Here is a 13,705-nt window from a genome sequence, read left to right as displayed (position 1 = left end):
TCATGTTGCCCCTTGTTTGCAAGGTCCCTTGTTCAGGTGCCAACTGACCCATCCTTCAGGCTAATTGAAAAGGGTCCACCTGATAGAGGGAGTGTAAATGGTGACAGAGAGGTGAAGAATGGAGACAAGACAGATTCCTGATCATGTCTCAGTTTACTGAATGTCCAAAGAACAGTAATAAAGCAAAGGGTAAAAGCAATTATTTTTTTCACAGTAACAACACATCTGTGCCACCTGGCAGGACATCCAGAAATTCACTCAAGGTTACACAAAGTTCGATCTCTGGTTCCAAAGGTTTCAGTGAGCTTGCTATCTACTTCTCAGTCTCAGAACACCTGATTGCAGAGACCACCAAAGACAGTATGAGACATAGAACTGAGAAAAGAGCCACAGGCCAGGAAGCAGAATTCCAAATACCAGACTCCTTCAGAAACCAGATAAATCCTGGGACTGGTTTGGCTGAAACAGAGAAAATCTGTAATTATAAAAGGAGAAAAGAGGGTCAATAAAGTATTTGACAGTTCTGTTCCACACTAGTGGTGCCAAACCACTATGAGCAGGGATGCCTTGGCTGACCTGGCTGGATGGGCAGCTATGTCCTACTCAGTGGTCAGTGAGGAACTCTCCTGGTCCAGTGTTTACATTTAAAATTGGGCCTTTATGGACAGTAAAATGGGTCTGTGTTATTTGCCTAGAAAGAAAGAGCAGCTGTGTTTTCTGCTGCTGTCCTCCAGTCAAAACCCCTAAATGTAGAGTGAGTGCCAGGACTGCTTGCTCAGTGATGCCACCTGAGCTCATAAGGTGTGAGGCAGCTGAAAAAGACTAGTTATTGCTAGGATTCTCTGCTACATAACGAGTTCCTGGAAAGTGTGCCATACAAAGTCAAACTCTGTCATCATTTAGGGGAAACTTTTTTCCATATTAATAGTCATTGTAAAAGTTGTAACATTATTTTTATTGGTTATGTGGGAATTTCATATAATGTACATTATACTCCCTTTTCCATTGATTCCAGGTTCAAATTCCTTCCCATGGGCCACTCTAATTTTTTTTCTTTAAAATACATCAATTGAAGTATTTGTTGTTAATCTAATGATTGGCACATGATCAGAGTCTTAGTCCCACCCACACTCCTTCTACCCCTAAGCCCTTTCTCTACTTCCCTGATAGGAGAGGTCCTCCTCCCTATTTTATCTGACCCTGGCTTCTCAGGTCTCATCAAGGTTGTCAGAATCATGTGGCCTGATTCTCAGGGCATTGTTCTCCCTGTGTCCTCAATTTCCTCTACTTAGGACAGTCTTCCTGCATCCTCTCCAGCAGTGTTCCCAGAGCTCTAAGGGGAGGGAGAATTCCTTTGATGAATCCCATTTACAACTGGGTGTTTTAAGGTCTCTCTATGCCTATTATAATACTGTGGGTCTCTGTATGCAATCCAATTTGATGCAGAAGGAATCATCCCTATGGATACAAAGATATGGCACTGATCTATCAGTTTAGGGCAGAGAACAAAATAACAACAGCCTGGGTTGCTTGAAAATTTCGGTAGAATGGCCTGGCCCAACAACTCAATTAACTGACCCCCAATCTCCCTATTGAAAACATGATTTGTTCACAATAGATGGCCTTTTGGAACTTTTTCCCACATTGTTAGGAGAACTCCTAATAAGTTAATTGAAGATCTATTTGTCTTTTTGCATTTTAGTAACTTTAACCAGGATGATTTTTCTTGTTCCTGGTTGTTGCCGGAAAATATCATGATGTCATTTTCTTACATGAATAATACTCCATTATGGAAATATTCCACATTATCCACAAAGAAGATTGTCAGTACTGTTCTATAGTCCTTGGAAGTTGTTGCAACTTTAATCATTGTATTGAATAAAAAAAACCTATCATGATGACTATGTTCTTTTAGCCTAGAACTCCCTCCATCTCCTTCTACTTCTTTGTGATTTGAATTGCCAATCCCCTTGAAGCTCATCTATTTACATGTTTAGTTCCCAGTGCTGAAATGTATCAGAAGTGTTAGGAGGTAGGCCCTTGTTTGATAATATAATTACTTTTGTTTCCCTAATTTCTTTTGCAGTCATTTTGTCTTTTGTATACAGAGAGGATACTGGTTTTTGTTTGTTGTTTGTTGTTTCTTTGTTTTCTTTTTTGTTAATTTTGTATCCAGTCACTTTGCCAAACCTGTTTATCAGCAAGCTGTTGGAGTTCCCATGTAGAATTTTGAGAGTCACTGAGGCATACTATCATATCATTTGAAAATAGTTATACTATGACTTCTTTTCTCATTTCTTTCCCTTCAATTGTTTTATTGCTCTAGCAAGGACTTCCAGAACTATTTTAAAGAGATATGGAAAGAGTGGGCAGGCTGGCCTTGTCCATGATTTCAGCTTTAAGTTTCTCTCAGTTTAGTTTGATGATGGCTATAGGTTTTTTTTTATATAGCCTTTAATATATTGAGATATATGCCTTATATCCCTAATCTCTCCAATACTTCAAATATGAATTTGAGATTGTTAAATTTTATTTCAGCATCTAAGAAGATTATCATGAGTTTTTTTTTTTTCTCTTCCAGTTGGTTAATTTGGTGGATCACATTGATGGATTTCTGTACATTGAACTACCCCTGCATATCTGGGATGATGGGATGATGCCTACTAGATCATAGTCAATGATATCTTTGATACATTTTTGTATTTGGTCAAAGACATAAAGTATTTTGGTTTGACCCTAAAAAAGCTAGTGAAAGACTTGTATGAAAAAAAATTCAAGACTCTGAACAAAGAATTAGAAGAAGATATCAGAAGATGGAAAGATCTCCCATGCTCATGTCTTGGCAGGATTAACACTGTAAAAATTACCATCTTACCAAAAGCAATCTACAGAGTCAATGAAATTCCCATCAAATTACCAACAGAATTCTTTATAGACCTGGAAAGAAAAATTCTCAACTTCAAATGGAAAAACAAGAAACCCAGAATTGCTAAAACAATGCTCAACAATAAAAGGTCTTCTGGAGGTATCTCCATCCTTGAACTCAAGGTGTATTATACAGCAACAATAATAAAAATTGCATGGTACTAAATATAAACAGAATATTGTTCTATGGAAACAAGTAGAAGGAACTGAAAGTAACCCACACACTTCTGGATTCTGGAGTTTTGACAAAGATGCCAAAACCATACAATGGAAAAAAGTTCACATCAACAAATAGTGCAGGTCTAACTGCATGTCTACATGTAGAGAAATGCAAATAGATTTATAATTATCTGCCTGCATAAAACTAAATTTCAAGTGGATCAAAGACCTCAACATAAAACCAGACACATTGAATTTGTTAGAGGAAAAAGGAGGGAAGAGCCTTGAACTAATTGGCATGGGAGACAATTTCCTGAATAGATCACCAACAGCACAGGCTCTGAGAACAACAATAAATAAATGGGACTTAGTGAAACTGAAAAGGACACTGTCATCAAAACAAAACAAATGCCTACAGATTGGAAAAGACTTCAACAAACATCTTGTGACAGAGGGCTAATATCCAATATATATAAAGAACGAATGAAGTTGAAAAGCAACAAATGAAGTACTCCAATTATAAATTGGGGATCAGAGCTAAAGAGAGAATTCTTGATAGAGGAATACTGAATGGCAGAGAAACACTGAAAGAAATACAAAATGTCATTAGCAATCAGGGAAGTACAAATCAAAACAACCCTGAGATAATACCTTACATCCAACAGAATGGCCAAGATAAAATCTCAAGTGACAACACATACTGGAGAGATTGTGGAGAAAAGGAAACCTTCTGCCCTTGCTGGTGGGAATGTAAACTTCTATAACCAGTCTGGAAATCAATCTCCAGCTTTCTCAGACAGCTAGGAACAGCACATCCTCAAGATCCAGGTATACTACTCGTAGGCATATGTCCAAAAAAAGGTGCAAGTACACAATAAGAACATTTGCTTAACCATGTTTGTATCAGCTTTATTTATAATAGTCAGAACCTGGAATCAACCCAGATGCCCCGCATTTAAAAAAAAGGAACAGAAATTATGACACATCTACACAATGGAATATTACTCAGTAATAAAAAACAAGGAAATCATGAAATTTGCAGTTAAATATTGGGAACAGGAAAGATTATCTTGAGTGAGCTGTCCCAGAAGCAGGAAGACATACACAGTATACACTCAGGAATATAGACATATAATATAGGATAAACCTACTAAAATCTGTACACCTAAATAAAGTAATCAAGTGGTAGGACTCTGGCTAAAATTCTCAATCCCTACCCCAAAAGGCAAAGAGGATTGACATCAGAAGAAGGAGAAAACATGAAAAAAGTTAGGAACCTTCCAAGGAGGGCCTCTGAAAGGCTCTGCCTTGCAGACTATCAAAGCAGAATGCTGAGACTTATGGCCAACTGTTTGACAGAGAGCATGGAATCTAATGAAAGAAGTGGGAAGTAATAAGATCTGGAGAAGCCAAGATCTCCATAAAAAGAACAACAGAACCAACAAATCTAAGCACCAGGGTCTTTTTTTAGTCTCATACTCTAACCAAGTACCACACATGGATATAGACTAGAACCCCTACACAGACATAGCCCATGGCAGTACAGTGTCCAAGTGGGTTCCGCAGTAATGGGAACAGGGACCACTTCTGACATGAAGTGATTGACCTGCTCTTTGATCACCTCCCCCTCATGGTTGATCAGCCTTAGCAGGCCACAGGGGAAGACAATGGAGCCACTCCAGATGAGATCTGATAGACTAGGATCAGAGTCAAGGAGAGGAAGACCTCCATTATCAGTGAACTTAGATAGGGACATGTGTGGAGAAGAACAGGAGATCAGGGATTATGGGTGGACGCAAGGTGAATAAAGTGTAATTAATTATATTTAAAATAAAGTGGGAAATAGTAAGAGCTGGAGAGGACAGGAACTCCACAAGGAGAGCAACAGAATGAGAAAATTTGAACACAGGGAACTTCCCAGAGACCCATATTCCAACCAAGGACTATTCATGGAGATAACCTAGAACCCCTGCACAGATGTAGCCCATGGCAGGTCAGTGTCCAAGTGGGTTACCTAGTAATGGAAAGAGGGACTGCCTCTGACATAATCTGATTGGCCTGCTCTTTGATCACCTCCTCCTGAGGGGGAGCAGCTCTACCAGGCCACAGAAGAGGACAATGCAGCCATGTTTGACGAGAACTGATAGACTAAGATCAGAAAGGAGAGGAGAACCTCCCCTATCAGTGGACTTGGGGAGGCACATGCATGCAGAAATGGGAGGGAGGGTGGGATCGGGAGGGGAGGAGGGAAGGGCATATGGGGATAAAAAATTAATAAAGTGTAATTAATAAATAAAAAAATAAAAAAATAAAAAATAAAAAAATATTTTAAAAATGTAATTCCTTTTGGATATATACTATAGGAGAATGTGTTTTGAGGTTGATATGCCAATGAAAGTGACTAAACAGAATGGAGTCGCTGTCCTTCTGTCTCTATCACTTTATGCTTTTGTTTCTGAGGACTCAGTCTCTCTATTTCTGAATATGTCTCTCTAGCTCTGTGCCTCTCTGTGTCTATTTCAGTCTCCCTCTCTCTGCCACTTGTCGTTCAGTATGAAAAGCTCTCAGTTTTGTTGAAGGACTACAACAAGATGATTGCTTGCCAATGTGACATCATGGATGGTCACTGTAAAAATATAATCAATGTCCCAATTAAACACTTTTTTTCAAAGGTTTTCCTTGGTCAGGGAGCATTTTTTAGAAAATATTTCACTAACCTAGGACATAACTATTCTTTAACAAATAATTGAATCTGTGATAACGTGAAACTCACAAGTCAAGGACATGTGATTTATTAACCACATGAAAAAAAATATGTGGCACTGGATTCAGAAGCACATATAGTAAAATTGGAACAATACAGAGAAGATTAGCATGGCACCTGCACAAGGATGACAGAAAAATTCATGAAGAGTTTCATACATTTTTAGGGAAATTAAAGTAAACACAAATATAGGAAATTGTGGAGAGAAAGAACTCAGAAGAAAACAGGAACTAAAGAGGTAAGCATAATCAATAGACTACAAAAGATGGAAAAAAGAATATCAGTTGTGGAAGATACAATAGAAGAAATTGATGAATCTGTCAAAGAAAAAGTTATATCCAAAAAATTTCTGACACAGACACTCCAAGAAATTTGAAACAGCATAAAAATACAAAACCTGGGAGAGGGGGCCAAGATGGCAGTGCCAGGAGAACACTGTGTCTGAGAAGCAGGACAACACACTCCATGCAGTGACCAGGAGACTGAACTCTCAGCCCTAAAACTGCAGGGATCATGTTTCCCAGGTGAGGGAGGCTCCCACTGCATGGGAATTAGTCGGGTCCACTCTCAACTACCCAGCCAGAACACGGAAGAGAACCCGGCTAACGCAGGTTTTGTGTCTCTGGGCTGGTCCAGCAGACTGCATGTCCAGATCACTTTCCCAGGCTGATTGGTGGGCAGAAGGGTGACTGAGACTGGGAAACCCAGTTGCAAAAAAACCTCACAAAGAAGCAAAGTTGCGAGTCTGATCACAGGTCACCGAGTTTTTCCCTGGAAGGTCTCTCAGACCTCTACTACCCGCCACCATCACAACTGAGCTCCCACCATGCATGGAGAGCTGCAGCTCAGCCGAAAATTTCTACTCCCTTTTGGGAGGAGGCAGGAAGCATCCAGCAGAATCTGCCACAGACCACATTGTCTGTACCCCAATCCGAGATCAGGGCTGAGAAAACCCAATCCTTTCTGGCACTCCCCCAAATGCTGCCATAACCCTGCCACAGCGGAGGAGGAGGTTAAAGAGGCAAACAGCAGCTTCACAGTGCCAGAACTCCAGTGCTGCCAGCTGCTCCTAGCAAACAAACTACAGCTCAGGATCTGGGACTGTGATCATTCTGCATGTCCTGAGATTCTCCTGGGTCCAGCAGAATAAGATCTAACAGCAAGTTCTATCACCAGCACCCCCCCAACCCTTGGCAGAGAAAACCCAGCTCATGATCATACCAAGAAGTCCCAATGTCTTCTGGCACTCCCCTGAAAGCACCTCCATAAGCTTACCCTAGTGGAGTTGAAGGTCAGAGGGGAAGGATAGAGAGGCAGCCTGCCAAGGACATAGCACCCTCTCTCCAGCTCACAAAGTGGCCCCTAGCAGAGAAACCCAAGCTCCGGATCTGAGGACACTCAACCCTACCTGGTACTCTCTCGGGATCAGCAAACATAGGTTCTACCCCCAGGCTGCTTCTGGCAGAGAAATCTGGGCCCAGGATCTGGTATTGAGAACACTCAAACTAACTCTTTCCTGTGCCTCCCAAGGACCAGTCAACATAACCCCTCATTGCAGAGGGAAAGGATAAAGAGGCAGCACACAGGAAACATGGACACCAAGGCCTACGGCCACCTTGTCACAAAGCTGAATGTTAGCCTACCCGTGCACTCACTGCAGCAGGACCAAATCAGGGAGTAGTGAGCAAGGGGAACCCCTGTGCATTCCAACTGGTCCTGCAAGAGAGTAAGTGAGCCTTCTAGGGAGAGTTTGCCCCAGACCCAGAGCCTCTCCATAAAAGCAACCAGATGAGATCCCTGCCACCCATACCACTAGTGTGGGCATCATAGAAATTCTTGGGATAGCAACCCCAACATCGAAGCCTCTCCCTTGGGGGTCCACCAGTGTAATCCAGGCAAACAATCCCTGGATCTCAGACAGAACTGCATAATAGTGGCCTGCAGGCCACTGAAATATTCAGAGAGTGCGCGCATGCACATGGCACCCGCTAAAAGCTCATGCAAATAGCGCTAGCATCACATTCCTTACTTAGGCAAAACTGAAACCACAGTGCACAATTCCAAACCAGTGAACCTCTCTCATCTTCCTGAAAAAACATTCCAGAAAACAAAAAGAGGCAATCATAGCCTGAACTACAAATTGGAGAAACAAACAGTGAGGGTTATAAATAACCAGATGGCTAGAGGCAGACGTTAAGAACACACCCAAAAAAATCAGGACATAATGACATCAGCAGCAACCCCACAAAACAATGGACACTTCAATTCACTAGATATACAAGAAAACGACCTCAAAACTATGTTTCTCCATAGTTTTCTCCAGCTATTAGAGGCCCATAAAGGTGAAATGAAAAAAGTGCTCAGAGAAATAGCCAAAGAAATCAAGACTAAAAAAGAGGAAACAAATAGAACTCTCAGAGAAATGACCACGAAAATTGAGGCAAACAAAGAAGAAATGCCCAATGCTCTCATAGAAATGTCTACACAAATGAAGGTAAATAAAGAAGAAACAAACAAAGCTCTCATAGAAATACAGGCAATTATAGCAAAAGACGTAGAGGAACAATTAGTGATACATAGAGAGGAAACAGACAAAAAAATAAAAGCTGTCATTGAAAAGCAGGACTCCACATGCAAACAGATGTAGGAAATGGTGCAAGACATGAAAACAGAATTAGAATCAATAAATAAAAAACAAATAGAGAAAAAAGAGGAGCTGGAGAACATAGAGAAAAGATCAGGAACTACAAAGGTAAGCATCACCAACAGAATACAAGAAATGGAAGAAAGAATCTCAGGAACCGAAGATACACTTGTGGAAATTGACACATCTCTCAAAGAAAAAATAAAATCAGAAAAGTTCCAAACACAAAACATCCAAGAAATCAAGGACAACATAAAAAGGCAAAACCTAAGAATAATAGGAGTGGGAGAAAAAGAAGACACCAGGCTCAAAGGTCCAGAAACTATTTTCAAGAAAATCATAGAAGAAAACTTTCCCAACTTAAAGAAGGAGATGGCCATAAACATACAAGAGACCTACAGAACACCAAGTAGACTAGACCAGAAAAGAAATTTTTCATGTCACATCATAGTTAAAACACTGAACCTACAGAACAAAGAAAAAAAAAATCTAAAAGCAGCAAGGGAAAAAGGCCAAGTAACATATGAAGGTAGACCTATCAGAATCATACCAGATTTCTCACCAGAAACTATGAAAGCCAGAAGGGCCTGGACAGAAATCATACAGTCCTTAAGGGACCACAGATTCCAACCCACACTACTATACCCAGCAAAACGTTCAATCAACATACATGGAGAATTCAAAATATCCCTAATCAAAACCAAATTTAAACAATATCTACATAGTAACCCAGCTCTACAGAAGTTACTAGAAGGGAAACTCCAAACCAAAGAAAACAACTACTTCTAAGGAAACAGAGATAAGAGATAACTACACACACACACACACAAAAAAAAAAGAGAGAATACAAGAAATGACACTCAGTGACACCACCAACCCAACATCTAAAGTAAGTAACAATTATTGGTCACTAGTATCTATCAACATCAACTAACTCAACTCCCCACTAAAAAACACAGACTAACAGAATGGTTGCAGAAACAGGATCCAATATTCTGTTGCATAAAAGAAACACACCTATGCAACAAAGATAAACACTACCTCAGAGTAAAGGGCTGGAAAAATGTCTTTAAAGCAAATGGTTCCAGACAACAAGCTGGAGTAGCCATACTAATATTTAATAAAATAGACTTTCAACCCAAGTTAATAAAAAAAGATAAGGAGGGCCACTATATTCTCATCAAAGGAAAAATCCACCAAGAGGACATCACAATTTTGAATATCTATGCCCCATATACAAGAGCACCTACATTTGTAAATGAAACAATATTAAAGCTTAAATCACACATTGATCCTAATACCCTAATAGTGGGAGACTTCAATACTCCACTCTCACCAAGGGACAGATCAACTAGACATAAAACAAATAGGGAAATAAAAAAACTTACAGAGTCCCTAAATCAAATAGACCTAATAGACGTCTACAGATCTTTTCATCCAAACTCAAAAGAGTATAACTTCTTTTCTGCACCGGATGGATCCTTCTCCAAAATAGACCATATAGTTGGTCATGAAGCAAGCCTTAACAGATACAAAAAGAGTGAAATAATCCCTTGTATTCTATCTGACCACCATGGACTAAAGCTGGACTTCAACAACAACAGAAATAACAAACAGCCTACACGCATATGGAAACTGAAAAACTTGTTACTCAATGACAGCTGGGTTAAGGAAAAAATAAAGAAAGAAATTAAAGACTTTTTAGAATTCAATGAAAATGAAAACACAACATACCCAAATTTATGGGACACATTGAAAGCAGTGCTCAGAGGAAATTTTATAGCACTAAGTGCCTTCAAGAAGAAATTCGTAACATCACATACAAACAACTTAATGGCCCAACTGAAAACCCTAGAAAAAAAAAAGTAGCAGATACACCAAGAGGAGCAGATGGCTGGAAACAATCAAACTCAGGGCTGAAATCAATCAATTAAAAACAAATAATTCTATTCAAAGAATCAAAGAAACAAAAAGCTGGTTCTTTGAGAAAATAAATAACATAGAAAAACCCTCAGCCAAATTAACTAAAAAGCAGAGAGAATCTATCCAAATCAGCAAAATCAGAAATGAAAAGGGTGACATAACTACATACACTGAGGAAATTCAAACAATCATTTGGTCATACTACAAAAGCCTATATGCCACAAAATTTGAAAACCTAAATGAAATGGACAATTTTCTTGATAGATTCCGTCTTCCAACATTAAGTCAAGATCAGGTAAAAAGATTGAATAGTCCTATATTCCCCAAGGAAATTGAAGCAGTCATTCACAGTCTGCCCTCCAAAAAAAGCCCTGGGCCAGATGATTTCAGCACAGAATTCTACCAGACCTTCAAAGCTGTGCTAACACCAATTCTCCTCAAACTATTCCACAAAATAGAAACAGAAGGTACATCATCAAACTCATTCCATGAAGCGACAGTCACCCTGATACCTAAACCACACAAAGACCCAACAAAAAAAGAGAACTTCAGACCTATCTCTCTTATGAACATTGATGCAAAAATACTCAATAAAATACTTGCAAACCTAATCCAAGAACACATCAAAGATATCATCCACCATGACCAAGTAGGCTTCATCCCAGGCTTGCAAGGGTGGTTCAACATATGGAAATCCATCAATGTAATCCACCACATAAACAAACTGAAGGAGAAAACCACATGATCATCTCCTTAGATGCTGAAAAAGTATTTGGCAAAGTACAACACCCATTATTGGTATAATGTTCTTTTAAAATTTATATGCCTTCCCTATGTTAATTAAAAAGCTGATTTCCCCACCTCCAACTCTATGGTTTCAATCTGGATATTGCATTGTGATACTATAAGCATCCTGTCTAAACTTTTTTATAAACAGGAAACAAATAAAGCAACTAGATACAATATTGTGCAATGGGAGAAGCCAGAGGACAGGAAAGAGAGGAGGAGCTAGAGAACAGGAAGGGGCAAGAAGGAGGAGGAGCTTGAGGAGAGGAGAGGAGTGCAGGAGGAGAGCAGAGCAGGAGGAGAGATCTTGGAGAATTTGGTCCATGAAACAGACTTAAGATTTCACAAAAAGCAAGTATAATGTAGGAAATCTAAATGTTAGGAAACTGAGGGCTTGGAGGTTTAGGAGGAAGTAAATATTGCCCAGCATTGTGTTCTAAGTTAACTAAAAACCCAGTCTCTCTGTGGTGATTTGGTTATACAGCTGCTGAGGATTAACAGCAAGGTTACCAGAAGTCAAACCCATAGTAAATTTTAATAACCACTTACAACAACCCATTCATGTTTAAAGACTTGGAGAGATAAGGAATACAAGGCACATATCTAAACATAGTAAAGGCAATATACAGCAAGCCTATAGCCAACATCAATCTCAATGGAGATAAAGTTAAATCAATCCCACTGAAATCAGGGACAAGACAAGGCTGCCCACTCTCTCCTTACCTCTTCAACATAATAATTGAAGTCCTAGCCAGAGCAATAAGTAAATAAAGGACATCAAGGGGATACAAATCAGAAAGGAAGAGGTCAAAGTGTCACTATTCGCAGATGATATGATAGTATATATTAGCGACCCCAAAAATTCAACCAGAGAACTCCTTCAGCTGATAAACACCTTCAGCATTACGGCAGGATACAAAATCAACTCAAGAAAAAAATCAGAAGCCCTTCTGTATACCAAAGACACAAGGGCCAAGAAAGAAATTAGGAACACAACACCCTTCACAATAGCCACTAATAACATAAAGTACCTGGGGGTGACACTAACCAAGTAAGTGAAAGACCTGTTTGAGAAAAACTTCATCTCTGAAGAAAGAAATTTAAGAAGATATCAGAAGATGGAAAGATCTCCTGTGCTCATGGATTGGTAGGATTAACACTGTGAACATGGCCATCCTGCCAAAAGCAATCTACAGATTCAATGCAATTGCCATAAAAATACCAACTCAATACTTTACAGACCTTGAAAAAAAGATTCTCAACTTCATATGGAGAAACAAAAAAGCCAGAATCTCCAAAACAATCCTGTACAACAACAGATCATCTGAACGTATTTCCATCCCCGATCTCAAGTTGTACTACAGAGCAACAGTAATAAAAACTGCATGGTATTGGAATGAAAGCAGAAAGGAGGATCAATGGAACCACATTGAAGATCCAGATATAAACCCACACACCTACGAATACTCAATTTTTGACAAAGAAGCCAAATCCATTTAATGGAAAAAAGACAGCATCTTCAACAAATGGTGCTGATCTAACTGGATGTCAACATGCAGAAAAATGAAAATAGATCTATATTTATCAACCTGCACAAAACTAAAGTCCAAGTGGATCAAGGACCTCAGCATAAAACCAGATACTCTAAAGCTGTTAGAAGAAAAGCGGGGGAACAGCCTAGAACTCATTGGCACAGGAGACAGCTTCCTGAACAGAATACCAACAGCACAGGCTCTAAGAGCAACAATCAATAAATGGGACCTCATGAAACTGAAAAGCTTCTGTAAAGCAAAGGACACCGTCATCAAAACAAAATGCCTGCCTACAGATTGAGAAAGAATCTTCACTAACCCTTTATCTGACAAAGGACTAATATCCACTATATATAAAGAACTAAAGAAGCTGAAAAGCAGCAAACCAAGCAATCCAATTAAAAAATGGGAAACAGAGCTAAACAGAGAATTCTCTGGAGAGGAATATCGAATGGCAGAGAAACACTTAAAGAAATGCTCATCCTCATTAGCCATCAGGGAAATGCAAATCAAAATGGCCCTGAGATATCACCTTACACCCATCAGAATGGCCAAGATGAAAAACTCAAGTGACAACACATGCTGGAGAGGTTCTGGAGAAAGGGGAACCCTCCTCCACTGCTGGTGGGAATGTAAACTTGTACAACCACTCTGGAAAGCTATCTGGCACTTTCTAAGACAATTAGGAATAGTGTGTCCTCAAGCCTCAGCTATACCACTGCTAGGTATATACCCAAAGATTGCTCTAGTACACAAAGGGATACTTGCTCAACCATGTTTATAGCAGCTTTATTTGTAATTGCCAGAACCTGGAAACAACCCAGATGTCCATAAACTGAGGAATGGGTACAGAAATTGTGGTATTATTACACAATGGAATACTACTCAGCAATCAAAAAGGAGGAAATCATGAAATTTGCAGGCAAATGGTGGGATCTAGAAAAGATCATTTTGAGTGAAATATCCTAGAAT

The 13,705-nt window shown here is 39.5% G+C and overlaps 1 non-coding gene across 1 annotated transcript; it reads left to right on the top strand.

Moving 5' to 3' along the window:
- The first annotated feature begins 5,903 nt into the window (after positions 1-5,903).
- Positions 5,904-6,010, top strand: LOC132651637 (U6 spliceosomal RNA). The gene has a single exon (XR_009589222.1). It is a non-coding gene; the product is annotated as a U6 spliceosomal RNA (small nuclear RNA).
- Positions 6,011-13,705: the final 7,695 nt, after the last annotated feature.

Source organism: Meriones unguiculatus (assembly GCF_030254825.1).
Source record: "Meriones unguiculatus strain TT.TT164.6M chromosome Y unlocalized genomic scaffold, Bangor_MerUng_6.1 ChrY_unordered_Scaffold_23, whole genome shotgun sequence".
Classification (NCBI taxonomy): domain Eukaryota; kingdom Metazoa; phylum Chordata; class Mammalia; order Rodentia; family Muridae; genus Meriones; species Meriones unguiculatus.
The sequence above is the reverse complement of the archived record's forward strand: the minus strand, read 5'-3'. Positions and strand labels throughout refer to the sequence as shown.